General features: G+C 43.2%; 1 protein-coding gene and 1 long non-coding RNA gene across 3 annotated transcripts in view; both read left to right on the forward strand.

Annotated features, from left to right (window-relative positions):
* Window positions 1-26,038, forward strand: part of SORCS3 (sortilin related VPS10 domain containing receptor 3) — a 581,582-nt gene that overhangs the window by 53,081 nt on the left and 502,463 nt on the right. The gene's annotated exons all lie outside the window — the stretch shown is intronic.
* LOC112672301 (uncharacterized) overlaps window positions 1-26,038 on the forward strand; it is a 79,102-nt gene that overhangs the window by 32,083 nt on the left and 20,981 nt on the right. The window contains exon 3 of one of the 2 annotated variants that reach the window (XR_004810090.2): window positions 2,418-2,649. The exons of the other annotated variant lie outside the window; for it this stretch is intronic. This is a non-coding gene — a long non-coding RNA (uncharacterized LOC112672301). Of the gene's footprint in view, window positions 1-2,417; window positions 2,650-26,038 lie in introns of those variants that run through there. 2 annotated transcript variants of the gene reach the window in all.

A 26,038-nucleotide genomic window follows, 5' to 3' on the forward strand; every position in this document is an offset into this window, starting at 1 on the left:
TCCTTGTTTAGAAGCTGAACACTATAAAGAAAGCCAATGGGAGGGTAGTTTAGATAAAATGATAAGGGTTGGGTGTGAGGGCAGGGAGAAAAATGAAAGCAAAACGTGTTAGAGTGGCCTGATGGAGCTACTTCCTACCAAAGTTCCCTTCTGAGAGAAATCAAAGAGATTTTCAACTCCATCTGGGCTCTCAACCTAAGGAGATTACCATTAAAGTCAGCTAGTCGAGGGTAAAAATAAGAGTGTAGGAGGATTCATTTTGAAACGTTGTCAGGAACCAGCTGGAAAAGATAGCAGTTGCTGTGATTACTAGGAAATTTCTTGGAGGGTGTAGAGGTGTTTATCAGGTAATCTAATCTGTCACCCATTTCAGTGGCATTTGGGTGGTTGGGTAAGCATTTCAGTTTCAAAGGAAATAGCATCAAACAGGAGAGAAAATGATGCAGTTATTTTCAACTCTGGGTCATCTTGAGCAGTGTGGATTTCTTGTCAATCAGAATGGATAGCCTGTTCCAGTTCACTTCTATGATATTTTCTGAGAAATACCTTTGGGCCCTGCATGGGGTTGGAAATCTAGGGTGGGGTGGAGGTGGTGGTAGATAGCTAAACACAGGCAGACTCCGGTTCCAGCCTTCTGAGGGTCAACTTTCTGGAAAGTGTATGTGAAGAGGCTTTGTAAAATATGATGGATCACCTTCTCCTTGGAGCAGCAAGGAAATAGGGCTCGTGAGTGCACATCCCAGGACAGCACCTGGCAGAACCAAGAGTGTGTAAATCATTGTGGAAAGAATGCCACCATATGTTTGATGTTTCAGTCATACCACCTCATTTGGAGATTCACAGAATACCATGTGCCTTTCGAGATGTGGTTCTGTGTGAAGGGGATACCCTTCACCCCGACTTTGCCATACTAGCTCTTCTTCTTAAAGACGCTACACATATTCTCCTCCCTGAAGGTTTCTTCTCTTCCCTTTTCCTGCCTTATCCACAACAAGCCTGGTTCAGATGTTCCATCTCACCCCTTCTGCCTCTACTTTCCCATTCACGTGGCTCCATTATAGCCCATGACTCACAAGATTGTAGTTGTTTGTATTCTACGATGGAGACCAGTTGCTGGTAATTGAAAAATGTGTGTGAAATTTCGGGAAGTCATAGAAAAAATACACACATAGCCTGAACATATTATTTCGATGTAAAGCTGAGAGCTGTATGTTTATTTACCCATTTTTTAAAAAAGACAAGCAAGCTCAAGGTCTTTTCTTTGCATTTTGGTCTGCTGGTTAGTGATCTAGGTCTCTGTTCTTGTTTAAATCACACCTGTAATACATCATCTTTAATTTTCAGTTCCTGATTTTGTTTTAAAGATTTATTTATTTATTTATTTATTTATGTATTTATTTATTTATTTATTTATTTATTTATTTATTTATTTATGAGAGACACACACAGAGAGGCAGAGAGAGGGAGAAGCAGGCTCTCTGCAGGGAGTCTAATGTGGGACTCAATCCCTGGACTGGGATCACGCCCTGAGCCAAAGGCAGATGCCCAATGGCTGAGCCACCTTGATGTCCCCTGATTTTTTTTTAATTTTTTAATTTTTAATTTAATTTTTTTAAAGATTTTATTTATTTATTCATGAGAGACACACACACACACAGAGAGAGAGAGAGAGAGAGGCAGAGACACAAGGCAGAGAGGGAGAAGCAGGCTCCATGCAGGGAGCCCGACGTGGGACTTGATTCCGGGTCCCCTGGATCCACCCTTGGCTGAAGGTGGGGCTAAACTGCTGAGCTACCTGGGCTGCCCAAGGTTTTTTTTTTTTTTTTAATGGAGTGAGAAGACATTGGGAAAACGAAAACAATTCAAAGATTCTGGAGTCTTCCTAACACCCAATATTTTATACTTTTCCTGTTCACAGTTGATTCAACCACATTTTCAAATGTCTCACCTTTATCAAGCCTTTGCAAAACATCCAAATAAGCTTTTATAGAAACATGGATTTTTTTGTGCTCATTTTCTGTTGATTTACACACTATTTAATTTTATAATATAATAACAAGTATGACACCTATACATAGTTTTGAGAACAAACACAATTAGCTCTTGTGAACATATAATGCACCAGGTGGGAGAAGGAATACTTGGGTATACGAGAGTAGAGTAATATGTGACTCATGTGGAAGGATGTGATTGAGGTGGGCATCAGAAACAACAAGAGCATCAGTTAATCTAGCAGGTCGGTTAAGCAAAGTTCAGTTTAGAGTGCATGTTCTTGATTGAGCTACTATGGTGCCTATTCAAGTGGGTGTTCAATAATATGCTAAATGAATGCATGAATGATCCAGTAAGTGAAGGAGAGAACTTTTGGGAATAGGCCACTGGTATTTGAACTCATAATTGCCCATCTCTGTCTATAGGAGTGCTGAACCCATTTCAAAAGGCTAGACTTTCCCCACTGTCTTTGAAATGAAGAGATGAGCAGAAATGTATCTCCAATGAACAGGGCACAGATTTCTGGGTGAGCCTGCCAGCTGGCTCCCTAAACCCCTGCCCCACCTTCCAACACAACTGCTGTCTTCCTGATGAATGAAGTGTCTCCTTTGCTCCCTGGATACTCTTTCTGCTATTACTTCTTATTTCAGCCCCCTCTACTTTGGCTCTGAAACCTGTAAAATGTTCAGGGACCAGAGTTTCTAGAGAGATATACCACTGGAGGAAGTCATTTGTATTAATATTCTGTGTGTTTTAAACCCTTTTAATGAATCTGATTTCACTGCAGCATATGGAACATCAGCTGGTGAGGGAGGTTGCATGTACATCAGATTTCTGATATATTTCTGATATAGCCCCACTTCCATGTGGATAATTTTACTTTACCTGTGAGAAGACACTGACGAGAAGCTAATGTATGTGTGTGACACATATGCAGCTCCCCCCATATATATATACACACACACACATATACACACATGACACATATGCAGCTCCCCCATGTATATATACATTATATACATACACATATACACATGTATCTATATAAAATTATTTTTCCCTTAAACATGAAACAGGTAAGTATGAGTACATGGAAGATTACTTTGGAGATAGGGGTCACCTCTTGCAAACCAGGGATCATGGAAAGACATAGACTGAAGCTTTTAGAGTGTGTGTGTGTGTGTGTGTGTAGTGGTTAAATTAGTAGAAAGAAGCAACATCTGCTTGAGCCATGGCATAGAGATAGGACACTCCAGGGCTTATTCACAAAATGGAGTGGTTCAAAGTTAAATCCAAGAAGCAGAATAATGTGGTGAGGTGGTAGCCAAGAGCGTATCTGCTTGTTTCAGATAGTTCTGGGTTCAAGTTCTAGGTCTGCTGCCTGCTAGCTTTGTGGCTGGGTCACTTATTGCTTTGTGTTTTAGTCAATAAAAAAAAAATTCATTGGACCATCTTCACAGAGCTGGTGGGATGATGAGATTTTTATATGGAAAGTAATTCACACAATGTCTGCTCCACATAAAACACTTAAAAATGTGATACTCTTATAAATATTAGTATATCTGGAGACAGCACAATTATGGCCCGCTATCAGGGCATCTTTTGGGCTGCTTGGGATCAGGAGGCCTTCAGTGAACCAGACTCTGATTAACTCCAGGTGGTACAAAGTGTAGTGCTAGGTATTGTGGAGGTGGGGGAATCAAAGAAGTAGATTTCAAGATTGCACGATATAGATTTGCAGTATAATAGGAGAGGGGTCTAATATCCATAGAGGACAGAATTGCATTCAAAGAAAATGTATAAATGAGTATCACCGATGAGCTTCCATCTCATGCAGGGGTCAAGATACCTTGGGCATTTTGTTTCCTCTGCTTTTAATCTCGGATATTCTTAACATTTCAGGGACTGAGAGCTGGCAAGGTTGTATCTGCTTCATGTCTATTTCAGAAACCAGAATAGAATGCCTGTTGCTTCTCCTCCCTCTTCCCAGTCCAATCCAAGCCGGTTCTTTATCTCTTATATTGGGAAAGATTCGCCTATGACAGTCTTGAGACCTAATGTCAGATACACTCGGGATGCAGTTCTTTTATTACTGAGAAGGTTGGGACTTTACACGTGAGAGAGGTTGAGATGAATGAGTTTCCACTGTATTTATAGAAACTCAGTGCAATATCTCCCAAGGTATAAATAGAACAATGGAGTGTTGACAAAGGAGCTGGTTTTCTGTAACTGTGGAAAACCTGCAATTATTCCTGGAACTATACTCATTGTTTATCTGCATCTGAATTTTAATAAACAGGGCTCTTGCTGCTTATTCATGAATTTTCAAATGGAAATATATCTCCCATTATTATCCCCTTCTTGTGAGTCAGGCCCCATCTTGCAAATTTGCAGCTGAGTAAATATACGGAACATTAGCAGCAATTAGATAATTGGTGCCCTGGATAAACCCACCCGCAGCTGTGAATGAATATGGACTGCACCAGTGTCACCTGGTGCAGCTTCCTGATGGCACTGTATGCCACCACAGGCTTGCAATTAAGTATAGAAGTTTACCAGCCCATGTCCTGGGCCATCCTTCCTCCTAAGAGGCCCAAGGTAGCAAAGTAAGGAAAGTTCCTTATTGTCCATGAGAATCATTGTACAAAGAAAGAGTAGATGCTAGAAACTTTAGTTAAAAAAAAAAAAAGGAGATGGGGATCCGTGGGTGGCCCAGCGGTTTAGCACCTGCCTTCGGCCCAGGGCATGATCCTGAAGTCCTGGGATCGAGTCCCACGTCAGGCTCCCTGCTTCTCCCTCTGCCTATGTCTCTGCCTCTCTCTCTCTCCCTCTGTGTCTCTCATGAATAAATAAATAAAATCTTAAAAAAAAGGAGAGTAGATCCATTTATCTTTGCTTGACTGGTAAGTTGTTTGTGGTAATTTGTTTGGTGCATACAGACAGCAAAAATTCATGCGTGCATTCTGGGTTGGGGAGAAAGGAGATTGGGTTATAACTGTTGTTTTTCTGGAAATCTCCAGCTGGCTTGGGCTGGTCATTTTTTTTTTTAACCCCGTCATTGTTTGGACTCTGACATTGATTTGAGTTCCCTTTCCACTGTCATATTTTCATCTTTCTTCCTTTGAGATTCTATTGCTCCCAGGTTGAATAGGATGCTTTTCCAGCTCATTCTGTACTCCTGTCCCTTAGGCAATCACATAACTCTTTTGAGATATTGAAGCTGCTTTTTTTTTTTTTAATTGCTAGTGACTCCAGGGAAACAGAGTCATATTACAAAGGGGAGAATGGCAAGAGGGCTTCTCCATCCCATCATATCACTATGATGGAGGCTCATTATGGCATGTTGGAGCTCATCCCCTCATCCTCTGTCCCCCCTTGTCTTGCCTGTCCCTTTTGCTTTTGGTTTGAGAGCACTTCCCTATAGACCCTATAGAGCACTTCCCTATAGACTTTTGCTTTTGTTTTGAGAGCACTTCCCTATAGACCTCCAGTCTCTCTTGTTCTGGTCCTGCAGCTAGCAGCCCTCCCCACCTCCATGCTTTCCCAAGTCACTGCTTTCCTTTTGTATTGCATATACCTTCTGTGTGTTTGGAAGGAGGTGGCTGCAGTGGGTTTTGGATGTAGCAGGGTAGTGGGGAGATTCCAGCTGGGTGTTTGGATCTATAAATGAATCACATGGAATTCATTCATCTCCTGGGGATCATTCCAGGCCATCTCACTCTGTCCTTGCTTAGAACAGGAATGCCATGTGGATCTGGGACAGAAGGGCTGTGAGGAAAGCTCCAGGAGAAGCCGCAGTCTTGATGGGATTTCTTGCCAGACCTACTCTGTCTTTTGATATGTACCATCCCCCTTTATAAACTTGGAGTAAATTATCTTTTATGTTTATTATTGCTATTATTTTCTTAACATTGCTAATATTTAATGTCATTAATGTAATGATTAAAGTATATTTCCCATACGGAGCACCTACTCTCCCATACGGAGCACCTACTCTGCCTTATAATCATACATTATTTCAACAATCCAGGAGATGAATTTTGTTATCCTTATTTTACAGATGAGAAACTCAAAGTTCAGAGAGGTTAGTAAATATCTCAAGGTCACCCAGCTAGTAAGTGTCAAGGATGGAGTCCAAACCTCGGCTTGTCTAATTTCAAAGCCTATATTCTCAAGCACTGTGCTAGATGTCAGGACTCAAGTAATTTAGGGCTAGAGTTGATGTCTGCATTCGCCTCTGCTTAAGAGTGTGATGTTAACTGTATAACCTACATTTTCCTACATTTTAGTTCCTTAAATCATTTGTCCATTTTGGAGAAGACATTAAAACACAGACTCAGGCAGCCTTGCTTGGCTCTGTGTGTGTGTGTGTGTGTGTGTGTGTGTGTGTGTGTGTTTTCATACCTTTGCTGAATTTTCCCTTCCAGCTAGAAACTAGTTTTCCCAGTACTCTGCTCTTGGTTCTCACTACTGCCAACACATCAGATGTATCAACCACCTGAAACTGGGCTGGAGGGGTAGAATTTATTTGCAGACATTTTAATTTCCCTGGTGATAAGCAAATTAATTTTGTTGCAACTCTTTAACATTCTAATTGAATGATGGAATGTCTCTGAGTGTGTTTTCCAAGATAAAAGGCAGTCAAAGTCTTACCATCCACCAGAAAGAATAGGATTGGGACTCGGATTTGCAGTTTCCTTTTGCCCTACAGCCCAGGCCAGCCCAGCCCATCCTCCCAGGCTTGAGAAAAGTCATTTGGCAGAAGGGTGTCAACTCTGTAATCTAGCCAGCTGGCTGCAGGGGAAAACCTTTACTTTGTTCATTCATTTATCAACCATATCTTGAGTGTCTACTAATATATGTAAGAGGCACTGTTCTAGGTTCAGTAGTGAACGGAACAGGCAAGTATTGCTGGTTTTTGGAAGCAAATGATAAACTAATGAATAAGCATTACATAAAATCCTATGAAGAAAAAACAAAGCAGGATAACAGACACATAATGTTGAGGGAGGACACCTCCCAGGAGGTGATAATTGAGAAAAGCTGGAATGAAGGGAGGAAGAGCATTGCAGCCAGAGGGACACAGCAAATCCATGAGGTGTATGCTCATTGTTAGGCCAAGTTACCCCACCACCACTCTATTCAGAGCAATGAGTTGATCTGAACTGGATCTTCTATGGTAGCCCTTTCTTCTGGCTCCTTGTGGCTTCCTCCAGGCAGTAGATGAAGCATCTGGCCGAGGTGACACACATGAGTTCACACTTTCTGCCTCTCTTGGCTAAGAAACACAATTTATGTGTAGATAGAATATAGCAGTGATGAGAGATTAGGTGGAAGTCACCAGGGTCCTTCCCTGAACATGTTTGTCTATTTTCTATTATGGGCAAGAGGCTGTAGGATGGGGTGGGATGCTTTGGTTTTTGAGCTCCTTCTGCAATAATCTCCTATTATGATGATGATGATGATGATGATGATGATGATGATGATGTTTTTCTTTTAAACAAATATTAGCTCATTATTGGGCACTTACAATCTGGTAGACACTTTTCTAAACTCTTTCCAGGGATTAGTTGATTTAATACCCACAATAAGCCTAAGAAATAAGTTCTTTTATTGGCCACATTTTATGATTGAGAAAACAGGAGCACAGAGAAGTTGGCAATTCATCCAGGGTCGCACATTGAGTATCTTATCCAGGTTTCAAACCTAGGAACCTGGGTGGTCCGAGTGGACATCTCTAGGTAACTGTGGGCCAGACACTATGGTCAGAGTTGTAAGCCAAGTGCTGCTCCTCCTTATATAAGGAAACCAAGGCTCTGAGAGGTCAAGCATCCTATTCAAGGTTACATAGTTGGGTAGTTGTGCAAAGGCCAGAGTCTAATGTGGGTCTTTCTGACCCCATGACCCCAAACTGCGCCTCTCATGGCAACTCAGCTCAGGCCACACTCACTTTCTGTGCTTTAGGGAGGACCAGAACTGGCCCCAGGCTGGGACACTTTGCCAGAACCAAGCTGAACCAAGCCGAGCATCTCTGCAGGAATTAGGATCCAGTTGCAGGCCAGCCTCTGGGTATGATGGTGGAGTTGCACAGGAAGGATTTTTGGAAGCATCACGGGCTACTGAGTTCAGGAAATCTCTTTTCAGGCTGGGCCTCTAGGTTTGGCTCTGGGATTCCTTGAGGAAAGTTGAGAGATGGGGTGCTTGAGCTAAAGTGGTACCCTGTGCGTTCCGTGACAAGTGGAGATGGGAAGGGAGGCAGGAGGTTGCTATCTGCCACCAGCTTTCCTGCTTGCCCATGCTTCTTGTGAGGAGCCTGTGGTGTGGTTAAGACAGCCAAGTTCCCATCCACTGTTAGATTTTCATTCTCTCCGAAACACATCTCCAGCACCTGGAAGATCCCCTGCTTTCCTCCTTTTGCAATTCTTCCAATAGTCACAATAATAGAATGAGAGCAACATAGATTTCAGTGGTTCTTCCCCACTTAACAGAGAGAAGAGGCAGACGTTCAGAGAGGTTCTCATTCTGCCAGAAGCCACACAGCGAGTACCTGTGCCAGAACCCGATCCTCATTGCTTGGCTCTTCCCCACCCTGCCACACCGCCTCTCCAGATCATTTCCTGATTAGACTATTTAATGGTTCTCTGTCAAGCTGGCTTCAGTTGCCCTTGCAAAGACAAGCTTGAATGAAATCAAACGATTTTGCCGTTGAATGAAAACGTTTGCACGATGCTGTTTTCTAGGCCATCCTCACATATGGTTCTCTTGGCTCAGGGAGCCATGCCAGGTTTGGGGAGGGCTGCAGAGGCTGAGGAAGGATGGTCTGGCCTCCTTGTTCCAGGTGAGCCAGTTAGCTACTGCAGAGCCTGGCAGCTGTCTCCCTGCAGGGTAGGTGGGTCCAGGGGAGGAGGAGGCGGAGATGCTTCCACCGTGTGGTGCCCCCTCTCTAAGAAGATGCCCACAGGAGGAGGATGGCTGTTGCCCTTTCCATCCCAACCCTGTGACCCTCTTTTTCAGTGTCCTTGGCCCCTGAATCACCTGAAAGATCACAAAGGCCTGCACTGGTTCATTCACTCAACAAAAATAAGCACACACCGATGGTTTGGTGGTAATATGGCAGTTACTCAAACAGCAAAACTCCTGCCCCCTGGAGTTTACATTCTAGTGGGTGATAGTTAAGAAAATAGATTACACAGCACAGTAGCAGGTGCTAAGTGCTATGGAGAGCCAACAGAGTGTAGGGTGCGCTGTGGGTGGGCATCAGAGGCATTGCTCTGTCACCTTGTCTCATCTCAGCCTTTTCCCCACACAATGCGGTCATCATCCCAATTGAAAATGGGGCGATAGGAACAAGGAAGGAGCCCCAGCCCTCCTCAGCCTGCCCTAAAACTCAGGAAAAGCATCCACTTTCACTGTTTGTCCTTTCGTGGGATTCTTTCCTGTTTTCTCCTTTGCTCATGACATCATATTAGCAATTGGTTTTTGAGTAGATATGCTTCCTCAAAGTGAGGAAATTCTCCTCTCTTTTTAGTTTGCTGAAAGTTTTTTTTTTTAAATCATGAATAGGTGCTGGTTTTTCTGCACCAGAATATTAATTCTGATTAATATTCTCATGAGGGTTGTCTTCCTAAGTCTATTATTTTTTTTTTCTCTTCTAAGTAGGTTCCTTGCTGGCGGGGCTTGAACTCAGTGTCCTGAGATTAAGACCTGAGCTGAGCTCAAGAGTTGGGTGCTTAACCAATTGAGCCACCCAGGTGTCCTTCTTAAGTCTATTAATGTGATGACTTTAAGTTGATTGATTTTCTAATGTTGAACCAGCCTTGCATAGCTGAGATAATCTCATTTAGTTGTGTTGTAGAATTCTTTTTATACATTATTGGGCTTGAGTTGCTAATATTGATTAAGGGTTTTTATATCTATGTTCATGAGGGGTATTTATAGTTTTCTTATATATTTTTTTTCCTTCTGGTTTTGGCATGAGGGTAATTTTCGCCTCATAGAATGAGTTGGCCTCTCTGCTTCTGTTTTCTGGAAGAGGTTGACAAGAATTTGTATACTTTCTATCTTAAGTAATTGGTGGGATTCACAGGTAAAGCCATATAAACCTGGTGATTTCTTTTTTTTTTTTTGTAAGATTATTAGTTATTGATTCTATTTCTCTAACAGATATAGAGCTCTGCAGGTTATCTCTATCCTTGGGTGAGTTTTGGTAGTTTGTGCCTTTCAAGGAATGGGTCCATTTAACCTAAAGTATCACATTTATGGACATGTATTTATTATCTTTTTAAAAAGATTTTATGTATTTATTTATTTATTTTAGAGAAAGAGAGAAGAGCAAGAAGGGGGAGGAGCAGAGGGAGAGGGACAAGCAGACTCTGCCCTGAGTGTGGAGTCCCACTCAGGGCTGGATCTTACGACCCTGAGATCATGACCTGAGCCGAAATCAAGAGTCAGATGCATAACCAACTGAGCCACCCTAGGCACCCCAATTGTTTATTATCTTTTTAATATCAGTGGGATCACTAGTGATGATTACTCTTTTATTTCTGATATTGGTATTTTGTGTCTCTTCTTTTTTTCTTGGCTAGTCTCACTAGAAGTTTGTCAATTTTATAGATCTTTTCAAAGAACCAGCATTAGGTTTAGTTAATTTTTCCCTATTATTTTCCTGGCTTCAAGTTCTTTGAGCACTGTTCTTATTTTTCATATTTCTTTGCTTCTGGCTGGAGTTGCTCTTCTTCCCTCTAGTTTCCTAAGGTGGAAGCTTAGATCATTGATTTCAGATCTTTCTTGTTTTTTAACACATGCATTTAATATGCTGTAAATCTTATAAACTTACCTCTGAGCACTGCTTTTGCTGCATCTGATGAGTTTTGATAAGCTGTATTTTCATTTAGTTAAAAATATTTAAAAATTTCTCCTGAAACTTCATTTTTATCCATTGTTATTTGGAAGAGAAATGTGTTGTTTAATTTCTAAATATTGGGGTATTTCACAACTATATTTTTGTTATTGATGTCTAGCCTAATTCCAGTTTGGTCTAAGAACATTGTGTGATTTCTGTTCTTTCAAACTTGATAAGGTGCGCTCATTTGCTCAGAATGTGGTCCCTCTTGGTGAAATTTTCATGCTACCTTGGGAAGGATGGGCATTCTACTGTCAGATAGAGTGTGATGTCAGTTGTAGACTTAGGCTAAGACTCCGGGATTCCCCACCTTTTCCTCCCAGCCCAGAAGATGGTGCCTTTCCAGGAGGGAAGCTTTTGCATTAGCCAAGAGTTACACTAGGCAAGCAGCCAGGTCATAGACAGCATCAGGAGGGCCTGAGGCAAGAAGATAGTAGGGAAAGGAGTCATAGGGATAAGTTATATAGGGGTCAGGGCAGGATCAACCAGTATGGTTAAATTTGTCCTGTGTTCTTATACCTGTGCTTGGTATTTGACACACATTATTTTGTTTCATCTACACCGGTGCTCTCTAAAATGGGGTATATCCAGGGAGTGGACAAGGTAGTTCACTGAGTGGTTGGAGCAAAATAGTAGATCTTCTATATTTATTTTTGAACATTTTCCTTTTACTATTTCTATTTTGAGGTGTATTTTTAAATGTATGTCACACATTAGTGCAGAGCCACAAAGTTGATAAAGTCTGCTTCTCACTACCACCACAGCTAAAAACCCTGGTCTGAGCCATCGTGATCTCTCATTAGGATCATGGCAGTAGCCTCAGATCTCAGATCCAATCTTCTTGTTTCTGCCCTTCTCACCATGTGTTCAGACCAGGTGATCCTGTTACACATGGATCAGCAACCCCCCACCTCGCAGCACCCCCAGCTCTGGCTTCCTGTCTCATTTCAAGCAACTCCCAAGTCCTTACCACTTACCTTGTCTCCTGCCTCTTATCTCACTTGCAGCCCCCCCAGTACAAGGCTCCTTGCTGCTCCCTCCTCACATCTTTTGCCACGCTGTGCACTCTGCCCGGGTGTTCTTCCCTGAGCCTGCTTGACCTGCTTCCTCTGTTTCAAGTCCTTAAAATTTGCACCCACCGCATCTTCTATTCCTCCTCCCTGCTTCATTTTTCCTCTACAAAATTTATAACTGTCAGACTTTTAATTTCTTTGTTCATTTGTTTACTGATCCACTTCCTCCAGCTAGAATTTAAAATGCACAAGGTCAAGGTTTTGGTCAGTTTGAGTAATGCTCTATCTTCCATATTCAACACCTACATGGAAGGTTCTCAGTAAACACCTGTTGAATGCATGCACGAATGACTATTTCAGGGGATGTTAAATTTTGTTGACTGTTGAGCTACAGAGTGAAAACATATTTATCCTCAGGGAAGGGATGCTGAGGCAGGCCACCAGAACGAAGTAGAGCTGAGTGTCAAAATCAGAGCTTTCTCTGCCAAAGCCTACACTCCCCCGAGTTGCTTTTCAGGAAGAAAGGGCACGGGTGGAGAGGAGAGAGAGAGAGAGAGAGAGAGAGAGAGAGAGAGAGGAATGGAGGAAGGGAAAGAGGTAAGGAGAGAGGGAGAGAAAATGAAGATTGAACATAAATAAGAGAAATGATCAGAACCAAGGCGAGCAAACATTAGCCATGTCCAGATAGTTTTTTTGGGACAAGAAATCATCTTCATTCTCCAGGCCCTTGATATCTGACCTCTGGAATATTTTTGGATTGGAAATGTGGTTCTTTTATCTTACCCAAGTCTTCTGAAGTTGTGTCTCAGGTCAGAGGAGCCAGATTTCCTCTGGGTCCTCTACACCCCACCCCCCACCCCCAGGGGCCGACCATTGTCATCTTTATTGGGAGGGCTGTCCTTAGTGAGTTAGATGCCAGTTGACACTGCAGTTCTGCCTAAGGAAAGGAGAAGGCACTCATAGTGCTTCTCTGCCATTGGAAGAGGAGCCATCATCCTGATCCCCTTCCCCACCAAAGAAGAAGTATGTTCTGGCCTTAAAATTGGCTGCACACGGTATAATGAAAGGAAATAAAGGCCTGTGTTTCCATGTGTTTTCCAGTTCTTTCTCTTACCCAGAGCATCATTTCTTCCCTTCCAGCCCATCTCTGACACTGCTTTGTTGCCTGCTGTCTGTGATCAGGTCCTTTCTTTCTTTCTTTTTTTTTAAATATTTTATTTATTTATTCATGAGAAACACACAGAGAGGGGCAGAGACACAGGCAGAGGGAGAAGCAGGCTCCATGCAGGGAGCCCGATGTGAGACTCGATCCCAGGATTCCAGGATCACGCCGCAGGCCGAAGGCGGCGCTCTGAGCCCCCCGGGATGCCCATGATAGGTCCTTTCCACTGAGTGAAAAGGACCAGGTGTCTTTCTTTCTCTTCCTCCCTTTTGGTTGCTGCCTTTGCTTATGAGCATCTTCTCTTTGATGCTCACATATAAAACCCAAGGACAGTGACAGTTAGGAGGTCATTGTGGGCATCGCCTGCCTATTTTGCTTGTGAAATGGTCACATCATCAACTGGAAGCAATTTGAGTGGGAAAGCAGGAGGACAGGGCTGGGCAGGGTGATGAGATGTAAGGTATACAGAGCCTCGGGATGGTGAACCTTGTTACCAGAGAAGAAAAGTTTGGGAGGTGACTCTGAAGTACATTTAGAGTTTCCCAAATCTGATTGTGCCCTGACTCTCTTCTGGTGACTTCTGCTCTGAGAAAGAAATATGGAGGCCAGCAAGGGAGGGGCACTCCAGCAGCAGACTCCTGCTCTGAGGAATTGGGTGTATTGAATGTAGCAGTTCCATCAAAGACTATAACACAGAAAACTCTGATTGTTCTGAGAAGTGAGTCAACATGATGGACAAACTAGGCCAGCGGGGCTGGGAGAGGTCCAGGAAAGTGGGGCAAACATCAGGAATATGCCATTATGGAAACATCTGTTTACTTGCTATTAAGAATGTTTGAAAAACAGGACATTCTGGTTCTACTCCATAAAAATAAAAAAGAAAACTTTCTAGAACAGTACTGCCCCATAGAAATATAATGTGAACCACACATATAATTTAAGACTTTTTTCTTTTTCTTTTTTTTTAAAGTAGGTTCCATACCTACCATGGGGCTTGAGCTCATGACCCTGAGATCAAGAGTTGCATGCTCTATTGTCTGAGCCAGCCAGATGCCCCATATAATTAAAATTTTTCTATTCGCCAGGGAAAAATAGGTAAAAAGAGGTGAAGTTGATTTTAGTAATATGCTTTATTTTACCCAATATCTCCAAAAAGTATAATTTCAACAGGTGATCAATGTAAAATATTAATAATGTTTTATTTTTTTCATATGAAGTCTTTGAAATCAGGTATGTATTATATATCTACAGCTCATCCCCATTCAGATAAGCCACATTTCTAGTGCTCAGCTGTTACATGTGGCTGGTGGCTACTGTATTAGGTCATGTAAATCTAGAAAATTGAACATCAATAAAAAATAAATTTATTATTAAAAAAAGAAAAAGAAAATCCTTTTTGTTTTTCTAAAATCTCTGTGTTTTTTTGTTTTTTTTTTTTAATTTTTTCATCATCATGGACATTCCCTGGTTTTGTTTGCCCTTAGGTACAAGACTGTCTCTAGTACATATGTGTTCATGGTGGGTTGGGTTAATTCAGGTCTTTAGGTCTTTAGTGTAATTGAATGTAAGGCTGGAATTTAAGGAGGATGGAATATCTCCCTTCACTTCTGTGTTTTTTGACTCAGGCCCTAAGGAAACGAAGAGTTTGTGGAGAATGGATGGTGGATGCAGTACAGAGAGAGACATGATTGTGTGTCACTGTCTAATCTTAGGCGAAATCATGTCACCTCTCCATTTCTCTGTTTCCTTCCCCATTAGATGAGGACTGTGGGGTCATTTATACCTGCCTCTGAAATTGTGATGAGGATAAAGGAACACTGGACTAGAGGGCACTGGAAAAGGTACAAATATCACATGCCCACAAGACAGGGCTTTTTAAAAAAATTATTTTAAGATGATTGAAATGAGCTGGGTCCTCTTGTGGTGGGTCTGTCTTTGCAAGAAGGTAACCTTGTTGGCGGTAAGAAACTATGGGAATTATACTCATGTTGATAGTGGAGCAGTTTCCTTGTGAATGTGTTGGGGTGAAGGAAATAAATGGAACTGGGTTTTAGGATTGAGGAACCCACATCTGAAAAAAAACTTGCTCTCTCTTCTTCTGCTTGTATGTAAGACCATGTCAGCTGGCTGAGCTTTCTGCTCAGGGAGGTCTCTTAAGTAAACAAGTTGGGCAATTGAAGGCACCAGAGGCAGATTTACCTTAATATTCAGTGGCTCTAAATTTCAAGGACCCCCTTCATTGGGTTACCATCCTGTACTTAAGAGAACACCTCCCCTGTAGGAGACACGGCACACATCTGGTTGTGTCCTCTCAGAAGCGCTGAAGCCCAGTGTTTCTTCATCACTGTCAAGGCACTTGCTTGCAACAGGTGTTTTAGTTTGCTAAACAGTGTGCTTTTGCTTGGAGCGAACCCTGTGCTTATTCGTTTGGGCTCTTCCTTTAGTCAAACAAAATGACAGCTGAGGTGATGGGTGGAACCCAGAGCCAGGATATAAACCTGAAGAGCCTCTCCCCACTCATCTGTTTTTCACGTTTGCAGGTAAATGTCATTAGTGTCATCCTGCCACACTGCTTCCCCAGAGAGAGTCTCTTGGGTCTGGGATCTCACCTTCAGTCCTTGTCTCCTCCTAGTTTGCCAGGTAGACTGGTGCCAGGTTATTGTTACAAAGTTGCTCCTCTCTAAAATCGTCAATAGCTCTCTGTTGCCACAGGGTTAAATCCATTCCCTGTGGCTACACTTCAGAGCCATTTGTAATTTGGTTTATAGCAATGTTTTCTCAAGGTAGACTGCTTTCCTTCCAGGGAACAAGCCTTGCCTGATCTGTCTTAATTCTTTCACCTTTTCTCAGCCAGAGTGCACCTCCCAAAGAGAGTGGCCGATATTTTCAGTTTACCCAGGACAGGGGATTCCTGGAATACAGGACTTTCAGGGCTCAAGCTGGTAAAGTCCTGGGTAAACCAGGATAAGTGGGTCACCCCCTTCCCACGCCATCTCCACCTATTGAAATTACACCCACTTCCAGGGTGGTGATTTATTTTTTGTTGGGCCTCTGAGCTTGTGCACTGATTGCACATTCATATGGCACAGCCTGTTCCTGTTGTCCTTTGTCATAGGTGTTTGTGCTCCCTTATTGTCTCCCCTTCTAAGTGTACGTAATTTGAGGGCAATACCATGTCTCATGCTTTTGACCGTTTGGAGCACTTGGCACAGGGCCTTTCACATGGTAGGTGTTTAGACCTTATTTAATGCATGAATGAATGGAGAATGGAGTCTATCTTTGAAGTGAAAGGCTGTATTGTAACTACATTGATTTTTAGTTTTATCAATTACCAAATAATATTCATTGTATTTTTACAGAAAATGTGGAAAAAATAGAAAAGCACACATATATTGCTTGAAAACGCAGTATCCAGAAATAGCTACTATTAATATCTTTTTGTCTATCTCTCTAATATCTCTCCTCCCTCCTTTTCATCTGTTTATCGAATCGTCACCTGTTTATGTATCTTTTTAAAAATACTTGGATCTTATGGTACATATTGTTTTATAACCTGTTATTTCCTTTAACAATATATCATGAACATTTTCCTCATGCAATTAAATATCCTGTTATAATTCTTAAAGGATATATATCTTCATATGTCATGTATATCATATATTTATCAATATGTATGTCATCTATTTATTTGAGCTATCTATCAGTCTACCTATCTATCATTCCATTTGTGGCTGAGGCATCAGTTTTTTCTTTTTAAACCAACCCCCCATTCTTGGACGTTTAGAATTGTTTGCGAAATTTTGCTCTTGTGGCTCCTTTCTTTTTTTTTTTTTTTTTAAATCATTCTTGATTGTTTCCATAAGGGAAAATTCTTAGAGGTAAAATTTCTAGGTCAGATCCTTCCGAGTGATTTTAAAAATTTAGTCAGGGTGCAGCTGTAGTTTGCAGGTTACCCCTGCTAGAGGAAATGAGCTCTAGAGGTTAAACCTTGCTTGGATCTCAACTTTGGTTGAGCCCTTGCCCTTCTGTGCTGTTCAAAGACCTGAGCAGTGGAAATTTGAGGAGAGTGAGTTGTGTTGCAGGGCTGAGAGATCCCAGGCAAGGCTGAGAATGAACTGTGCGTGTGGTGGGTCTGGATTCTGGGAGTCCGGGTGTGCCTGAGGTAGTCATAGGAGAATGGTGGAAACTGGGAAAGGGCTTGGGAATTAGGTTAGGACAGTGCACAGGTCAGGTTAGGTCAAATCAGAGACCTTGAGGTTGGGGATCCTCTAAACCAGAGGATCTTGACTGCAGTAAGTCCTGCCTCAGGCAGGAAGCCTTTTACACCTGTCCTACTGGAAATCAAGGACTAATTTGTGTGATGGGGCTCTCCCGGGGCTTGCAGGCTCAAGTAGTATCTCAGTACAAGCCCTGGAAAATACTATCTGGCTGATCTTTCCTACCCCCAGCTTGTCCGAGCTTCGCAAGGGATGGTGGAAGTGCAGGCTCACTAGGAGGCTAGTCCTGCAGGTCACAAGCCTGGGGTAGATCAGCACTAATAAGTGTGGATGACCAGCTCTGGTGATCCAATTATTGGAGAACTCCGTCTGCCTTAAATGGGCTCAGGCCTCTTGAGCTCAACAATTATATCCCGGGTTAGATGTCAAGCTTTGGTGTAATATAATGTTGCTGGTGATATTTGAGGAAAATGTTGCAGAGTGGGAATGTTCTAGCAGGTTGGAGACAGGCAGTTATTCCTGTTTTTAAAGTGGTCTGTATGAGCTAGTTTATAGATTCATGAGCTGGTTTAAAATCCTGGGCAAGATTCTAAAATACAGTATTCAAAAGATGGTTTGTATAACCTTGCAAAAGTAAATAGTAATCTCTAGGAGTCATCATGTGCTAAGCAAGGAACAAGTCTTGTTCAGCTAAGCTCATTCCCTTCCTTGCAGTAGGCAAGGTATTGTATCCTAATTTTAGCAAGGTATTGGAAAGACTTCTCAAATAACCTTGGGCTCAAGGCAGAAGGCTTTGGGCTGGATCAGTTATTCATGGAACATACTCAGTGTACTTTTTAACAAAGCATTCTTAAGCCAGAGACAGGTTTCTAGAGCTACAAGGTTCTATTCTTGATCTTGCATTGTTAACATTCCCTTTAGTCAATGACAGAGAAAGAAATATGTAGGTGACATGAAGATGGGAGAGATAATGGATATGTTGGATGAAAAGATTCAGATCCAAAATTATTAGTTCAGGCTTGAAAACATGAACTTAATTTATCAAAATGATGGTTAATAGGGTCATATGTTAGGTTTTATCCTTGCATTAAAGAAGTAAAACAACTTCTCAAGTGCAGGATGGAGAGGCTTGGCAGACTCATATTTCAGAAGGTATGAAGTGTCAAGTTCGGTACGTGTGAGCTTACACGAGTGGAAGTTCAGAGCCCATGGTGAGGCTGGACAAAGTCCTTCTCCCTCGACACTGGTGCTGCCACACCTGGAATGATGTGACTTGTTCCAGTCACAGCACTTCCAGGGGGACATAACAAAAGTGAGAAGAGAGTGGGAGGTGGAAAAAGCATGGCAACCTCCAAATCTGCCAGTGACAGGCTGTGTGTACCTCGACGTAAGTGCTAAACCTCTCTGAGCCTCAGTTTCCTTGTCAGTCAAATGGAGCAATAATTACCTTATTAAGTTTTGTGAAGATCATATAATTTGTGAACATCCCTTAGAAAAGCTTTTGTTCACACTTGGTACTCAGCAATTCTTGGATTTATTCTTGTTGTTCCTGCTAACAGAGTGAACACGGTTCTAAGAGGAGTTGAAAATCATGTCAAGTGAAGATACATAGTCTAGAGAAGAGTCGACTTGGAGGCGTGCGAGATGGATGTGTATTATCTGCCAGACATTGTTCTGAGTGCTTCGCTTGGATTATTTCATTTGCCTTTCTGTGTAGGCCTGTGAAGTAGGTACTGTTTCGTTGGCATTTTATAGATTAGGAAAGTGAAGATCTGGCAAGATGCATTTAGACCAAGACTCTGTAGCTAGGCATGAACCGAGTTGGTCCATTCTGCCTCTGTCTAAACTACCATGTCTCATCTCTTGCATTCTAGAATGCTGAAAATTGGCAAAGTATCAAGGGAAGGTATTTCGGGGTAAATGGAGAGATCCATCTAGATTGGACACCAAGAAAGTTGGTTCCTCCTGTCTTCCCCACCTGCCTCCCACTTTTCTACCATGTATTCCTCAGTTGGACCCTTTGGGCATTTTTTTGGGTGAAAAAGTGGGGAGTCCAGGCTTGCCTTTCTACCTTGTAGATGACCCAGGGCCATGGAGTGTGTGTATACGGTTGGGAGGGCAGGGGGTTGGTGGGGTTTGACTATCGGTGAGTAGGTTCCCAAGACAGTCAGAGGCTGTCTGCTTATCTGGTCTCACCCACTGCCCTGGCTCCTGCTAAGCCAACTGCCTGGTGAGGAGGCCTGGGAGGCCTTTGAGAAATACTGTCACCCTCCATACATTCACATCTGTGACAGATAGCTACTGCTCTGGGATAGAGCATAACAAATGATCCATGGGAATAGCATGGTGACCTTTTCAGAGGGTTTTCTTGGGTCCCAGCCAGAGGCAGAGATGCAAATTGATGTGTCTTCTTAGTCTGCATCTTCATTGACTGAGTCATCTTCCTCCTGTGATAAAGAGTTGGGCTTGGGGGCTAACTGTAAATCATCTCCTCTCCCAGGAGTCACTGCTCAGGATTCTTCCAGAAAGGGCTGCCTGATTCCTGACTCTTCCTCCCCTCTGATTCTGAGAGCCTCAGTTTCCCTGTCACCTTAACTCAAAATTCCAGGCTCTAGGACTTGGCTCCCACTCTTTCTTCCACTGTGATGAGTCCCTTATGCTGCACGTATTTTTCCAAGTTTGATTCTACAGCTTGCCCTTCCGTGGACTGGCCCAGGGTATTAAGCCCACATAGATTGACTGGACTGAGTAACTGAAGGGCAGGAATGCTGATCCCTGTACTTAGAATGTGGCAGGCCCTCTAAAGACACTCAGTAGATCCATTGAGAGAACAAAAACAAAGGAAGGGAGGAATATAGGCAGGTGCCATTAGGCCCTTCAGGATTCTGGTTGTTTCTTGTGGGTGATAGACACTATCTTCAAGCTACAGTCTCAGAAGTCAGAGGCCTGCATCCACATCTCAGCCTTTCTGCTAACTTGGGCACATAAGTTCACTTCTCTAAACTTCACTTTCTTCAACACAGGGAGATACCAGTTGTTGGGAGGTTGAAATGCGATTATGGGCATACTATTATTTATTTTTTTTTAAAAGATTTTTATTTATTTGAGAGAAAGAGAAAGCAAGCATGAGTGGGGAAGGGGCAGAGGGAAATGCAGACTCCCTGCTGAACAGGGAACCTGACACAGGGCTTAATCCCAGGACCCCGGGATCATGACCTGAGCCAAAGGCAGACACTTAAGCAACTGAACCATCCAGACACCCCTGGACATAATATCCTTGTTAGTCACAGCGAGTGTTCAAGAAATCCTTGCTGGCTCTAGTGCACATATCAGGAAGGCAGGACATCACCACCTTATATGACTACTGTTGATTTGGTGTTTAATTGACCCTCAATAAATCCGCCTTGAGCGCTTATTGGATAAGGACCCCAACATACAAAGAAAGCAAGAAAGGACTCAGCAAAGGGGTTTGACATATTTATAATAAAACATGATATTGTTTTATTTTCACAGAATTGTGCTAGCTCAGAGGCTTAACAGCAGACATTATGGAAGCAGAAAGAGAAATAGAGAACCATGAGGTCAGGGCCATTGTTACGTCAGTGTTCTCTGTTGTCTCGGGACATGATGTTCCTAAACTGTGGTGCTTGTACTTGAGAGGCGAGTCACTCCAGCACAACGCTGCTTTTAGAGATTATGATAAATCCTGGTGAGAGAGGAACACTCAGAACCAGGCTCTGCTGCAGGAAGTTAAAAATGCCAAACGCCAAAATGCCAAATGGCTTTGCCATTCTGTACCCCCAGGGGGTGGGAGGGGGTGCTGATATCAAATTAATAGAAGGATAAACTCCAATCTCAGCCTCCTTAGCTTGGAGCAGCCTCTGCTTCTGCCTGCAGGCTGCTGCCACTGTTCAGATGCTTTGTCTTGAACTGTTCTGCATATTGTGGAGCAGAGATGTCTCATCACTTCCCTGAAAAGAAATAGCCATGCTAACGAGCAGGATTGGCATGGGCGAGGGAGGGAGGGTGCGTGGGGTCATAGCAGTGCTTTGTCATCTAGAGGCACTGTTAGGCTGGAGAGCTTTGTGTAGGTGTTCTGGGTGCAGCTGGGAATGCTCAGAGTGGTATGGAGTGTAGGGGTAGAGGTGACTAGACCCCATGCAGGTGGAGGTTGCTAGGGAAAAGGAGGGCGTCCTCCAGGCCCCATTCTGGCCCTGCTATCTGAAAGTTGAGGGTCTGAGCAGCAAACAGTGGAGGAGAGAGCCCTAGAGCCAGAATGGGGGCAAGTCAGGCTACAATCAGCCAGCAGTAAACAGGCTGATTAATCAAGGATGGATTCAATTTCCCTACAGGAACTGCTGTGGATTGTCATGGGTGTCTACAAAAGAATAATAACAACCCTTGAACTTGCAGAATGCTTTATGCTTCTGAAAATGCTCTGGAGTTCATGAGTTTTTCTGATGCTCCCCAGAACCCTGAGAGGTGGGGAAGGGAGGGCTGGCACCCCTCTCCCCTGGGCAGAGTTACAGAGGGCTGAAGGGCCTATATCAGGCCTCCAGCTAGATGCAAAAGCGCTGGACCTGATGCCTACCCTAGGTTATGAACTTGTTCGTTCATTCATTCACTTATTCACCAACTCTTTGAGCACATTTGTGTGTGTGTGTGTGTGTGTGTGTGTTTGTGTGTGTCAGGCATTGAGTTCGGTTTAAGATATAAAGAGATCTGGAGGTTTGCCTTCAAATAATCCCAGGAGCTTATGTGTTTAAATAAAGCTGTTTTGCAGTGTTTCCCCTACAGTTTATCTTGGGAAGCACCAGGTTTGGTACTTGGGTGTAGTGTCCAAAGGTTGCCCTTTTAAAAAAAATTTCCTCAATCCCTATTTTGTGGTAGGGGAGGAAGATGGGAGCCCCAGGGTGAGGAGCGTTGCAAACCTAACCTCATTGATATGGGGCTGCTCTTTGTTCAGCGTCCCCCTGAAACCAAACAACTGAGGCTGTGATATTTCCCAGCGATGTCTTTAGATGCATGTCTGACCCCAGAAAAATTATAAGCTTCTTAAGCGTCCCGGTGTCCTGCTTGTCTTGCCAGTCTGCCCTCACTCTCTCACTACAATAGGAAGCACTCAGCATATAATAATTGGATTGAATTGATGGAGATATTACTATTTTTAAGTTGTCTGTGTGCCTACCTGCATGTATATGTGTTGTGTTTTCTTTTCAGGGATGCACGAAACATCTCTTACCTAGAAGTAAGTCTCATTTCCTACTGAAGTGTGCAATGGCAAATTTTGTAATGAGAAATGTACTTCTTTATTATAAGGATGAACATCTGTAGTCCTGTACACTTTAGTATGAATTAGTCAGTAGTCTTTTCTTCTAGCTGCAGGAGAAATGGTAGTAGTGAGAGGCAGTCTGGAGCTTCTGGAGATGAAGAGGAGATAAATGAGGACCAAGGCAGAGAAGGTCGCGAGCGAGAGCCCAGGCACCAAATACCAACTGCTGCTTTTATAATCTAGCTGAGAGCTCACCTTGGCCCAGTCATCCCAAGTAGATTGAAAGAGCTTTGGGGTCAGGGCTTGTGTTTCTCCCTCAGAAGTATTTACTAAGCAGTCAGATCACAGACAAAGCTGTGCCGTGCCCAGGACCTCAGGAAAGGCGGGTTTGCAGCATAATGGATCACACAGGCTTGATGGCCTCAGCGACCATCTCTGAGAATGAATCACGAGGGGTCTGCTTGAGGGCAGAGAGGCTCACCTCTGATATCCTCATCCATAGCCTGCAGCGGTAATGCTCAGGACCACTTGACAGGAGAGACTTTCTTTGCGAGTTTTTGGCGGAGCTGGCCAGACCCGGGTTCGACCCCACCTCAGGCACATCTTACCTTTGTGACCTTGACTGAGTGATTTAACCTCTCTGGTCACCAGAGATGAAAACAACAGTGACCTTGTGTATGTGATGGGAGTATAAATGATGTGACGTGTATGCAGGGCTGCTTACTAACTTAGTATTAATAGGCTTGGCAAGTGAGGTTTCTTTTCCTTAAAAAAATATATTTTTTTATAGTTTCTAAAAGAATGTATACTTTTGGGTGTTCGGTTTAGAAATTCTTTCTCTGGAAGGGGTGGAGTATACATTCAAGAGTCAGTGAAGAACATGAGGATAGAGAAGGGCCCCCGGAGGGGGCTGTCTCCCTGCCGCTCCGCTTTCAAGTGGTTCTCCTGCCTGGTGAATGTCTGCGGGCAGGGGGCCGGGCTGCTCCTCCTTGGAAGCTGTGCCACTGCATTGTTCTTGGCACTTATGTCAGCCATTCAGGGCTCTCAAAAATTGGCTCAGGAAATAGTTTGAAAGTTATTACTTGGGATTCAGGAAACTCCAGGTGGCTTTTGAGAGCTACCCCCAAATGCAGCCAGAGATGCATCCTCAGCTGTTCACTTTCAGGACTTTCATTATTTTTCATGTTTGTTTCTGGCTGGAGCCAGAGCTGGGGTATTCATGAGCTCTCACCGTCTGGTTTTTTACCAATCCCTTTGTTTCTTTGGGAGAGAAAGAAGCTTGCTCCCCAATCCCCTCTGCCCCATGGTAGGGTTCAAGGAAACCGGCCCTTGTAATTGTAAATTACCTATGAAAAAGACAAAGCCCTTGGCTCCCTTCCTGGCTAAAGCTTCAAGATCAGCAGTGATAGCAGAAATTAATGAAAGCTGCTGCTGAGCCGCTGGCCCGACGGAGGCTTCAGAGATGAAAAGGCAGCCGTGGAAGCCGGCTTGGGGGATGAGCATTCCGATAAGGATTTCTGTTTGGGATACGGTTATTACATATGCCACGGGCTCCAGCCAGGCTTCAGCTTTCTTGGAACAGGTTCCGATTTGCTCTCTAATAACCAGTTTTCTTTTCTTTCAAAATGTGACCTTTCTCCCGGGCAGCTGACCACCACCTCCCCCAGAAAAAATTGCAGCCCTCCAAACACAATACGGGAGTAGCTCACGGTGAAGTCCGCCGTCTGCATCTCTCTTTTCTTCTTCTTTCTCTTCCTTTTGATACCAGAATGAGGCTTGGTTGAACTCACTGTCCTTTCATCTTGGCACATCCCCTCGGGCCGGTGTTAAACAGCTGTCATCCTGGGGCTGCCCAGGATCCCACTTATGAAATAAACCATCCAGCCTTCTTAATTGTCCTCCTGCGACGGGACTAAATTTGTCATCCTAATTTTTGAATGCTTGAGTTCCTGGGCCTCAGGCCTCTGGGTGTCATCACTGAACACAGCCCATCATTTGTTCTCAGCCAGACCCTCTTGTGAACTGACTGGATGGAGTGCAGAAGCCTAGTGGTTGGGGTCTGACTTCAAACAAGGGAGAAGAAGGCCATGGAAGGGGTGTTAGCTCATTAAAAAAAGTGATTCTTTTGGTCTTGTGTGAGGGATGCTTTCTTCTTACCATTCCATTATCTTCCCAAGAGAAATAAACACTTGAGTGGAAAGGACCCCCTGGGGGAACATGTGTGCACATGTTATATTCTCAGGGTATGTGACATGGCACACGTACATGTGTGTTTTGTTGCATGGGAGGGCTGTGTTTTAGAGTGCACAGTCACACTTCATTATTCTGCCAATTTAGAAATATATTTTAGGGGTGTCTGACTGTATCTGTTGGTTAAGCATCTAACACTTAATTTTGGCTCAGGTCGTGATCTCAGAGTTGAGAACAAGCCTTGCATTGGGCTCTGCATTGGGCATGGAGCCTGCTTAAAACTTTCTCTCTCCCTCTCCCTCTGTGCCCCCACCCCACACACACCTTGTTAAAATATATATATATATTTTATACATTATATATATATATATATATATTTAAAGTGACATTGATGAATTTAACAGTCATGGTTTTGGATATTATTGTTGGCATCCCCAAAGAACTATGTGTAGTGTGAGCCCTGACAGTTTTTGCTTCTTTTTTTTTTGCAATATGAATGCCTCACTTAACTTTTGATCACGGGGCACCCATTTAAAGAGGCATCTGCTTCAAAGACAGGTATGTCAAATAACCACGTTGCCAGCCACAGGTCACCTTCCCCCACTGAGGCTGCTTGGTTTTAGAGATTGTGGTTGATTTCTGTAACTGACTATTTGGGCCACTTGCTTTTTTCTTCATGCTCTTGCTGTTTTGAATTCACCAATAAAGGGTGAGCCCCCAAAACCCCAGGCCCCCACCTTCAACCCCAATGAAAGCAGCACCCCTGGCCAGTGTGCACTTTCTCTCTCTCTCTACCTGCGACCTTACCCCATGGCCCCAGATGAGTTGTGTAATTTACAGGTCTTTTAAGTAATAAATTTTTATTTTTTTCTAAGTTTTCTGATGGTTGTGGCTGAAGAACATCTTGCAATCTATAAGAACCAGAAGGGTCGGTCCCACCACAGCATTCCTAATTGGATGCAGGTCTCAGCCCTGTTCAAAACACTGTGGCATTATATCCATTTTTAATGACTTCAATAATTGTGCATATTATTCAACTAAATAGTTGTTATATTCTCTGGAGAATGAGCCCTTCCAAAGTCTATTTCCCTTGCACCCTTTGCAAGTGAACCTCTTCTTTTCTTTTCAAAATGTTTCCGTGTCTGAGTCCTCCTTTGGCTTTTTCAATTGGAAATTTGATTCAATTATTTGTCATCTATCTTACTTGGTGTTCAGACTTTTAATGTGATGACTTTTTCTTTGTTCACAACTCACCCACTCATCATGACATTTTACACCGATCCAACTCAG

The sequence above is a fragment of the Canis lupus genome, chromosome 28, assembly GCF_003254725.2.
Source record: "Canis lupus dingo isolate Sandy chromosome 28, ASM325472v2, whole genome shotgun sequence".
Lineage (NCBI taxonomy): Eukaryota > Metazoa > Chordata > Mammalia > Carnivora > Canidae > Canis > Canis lupus.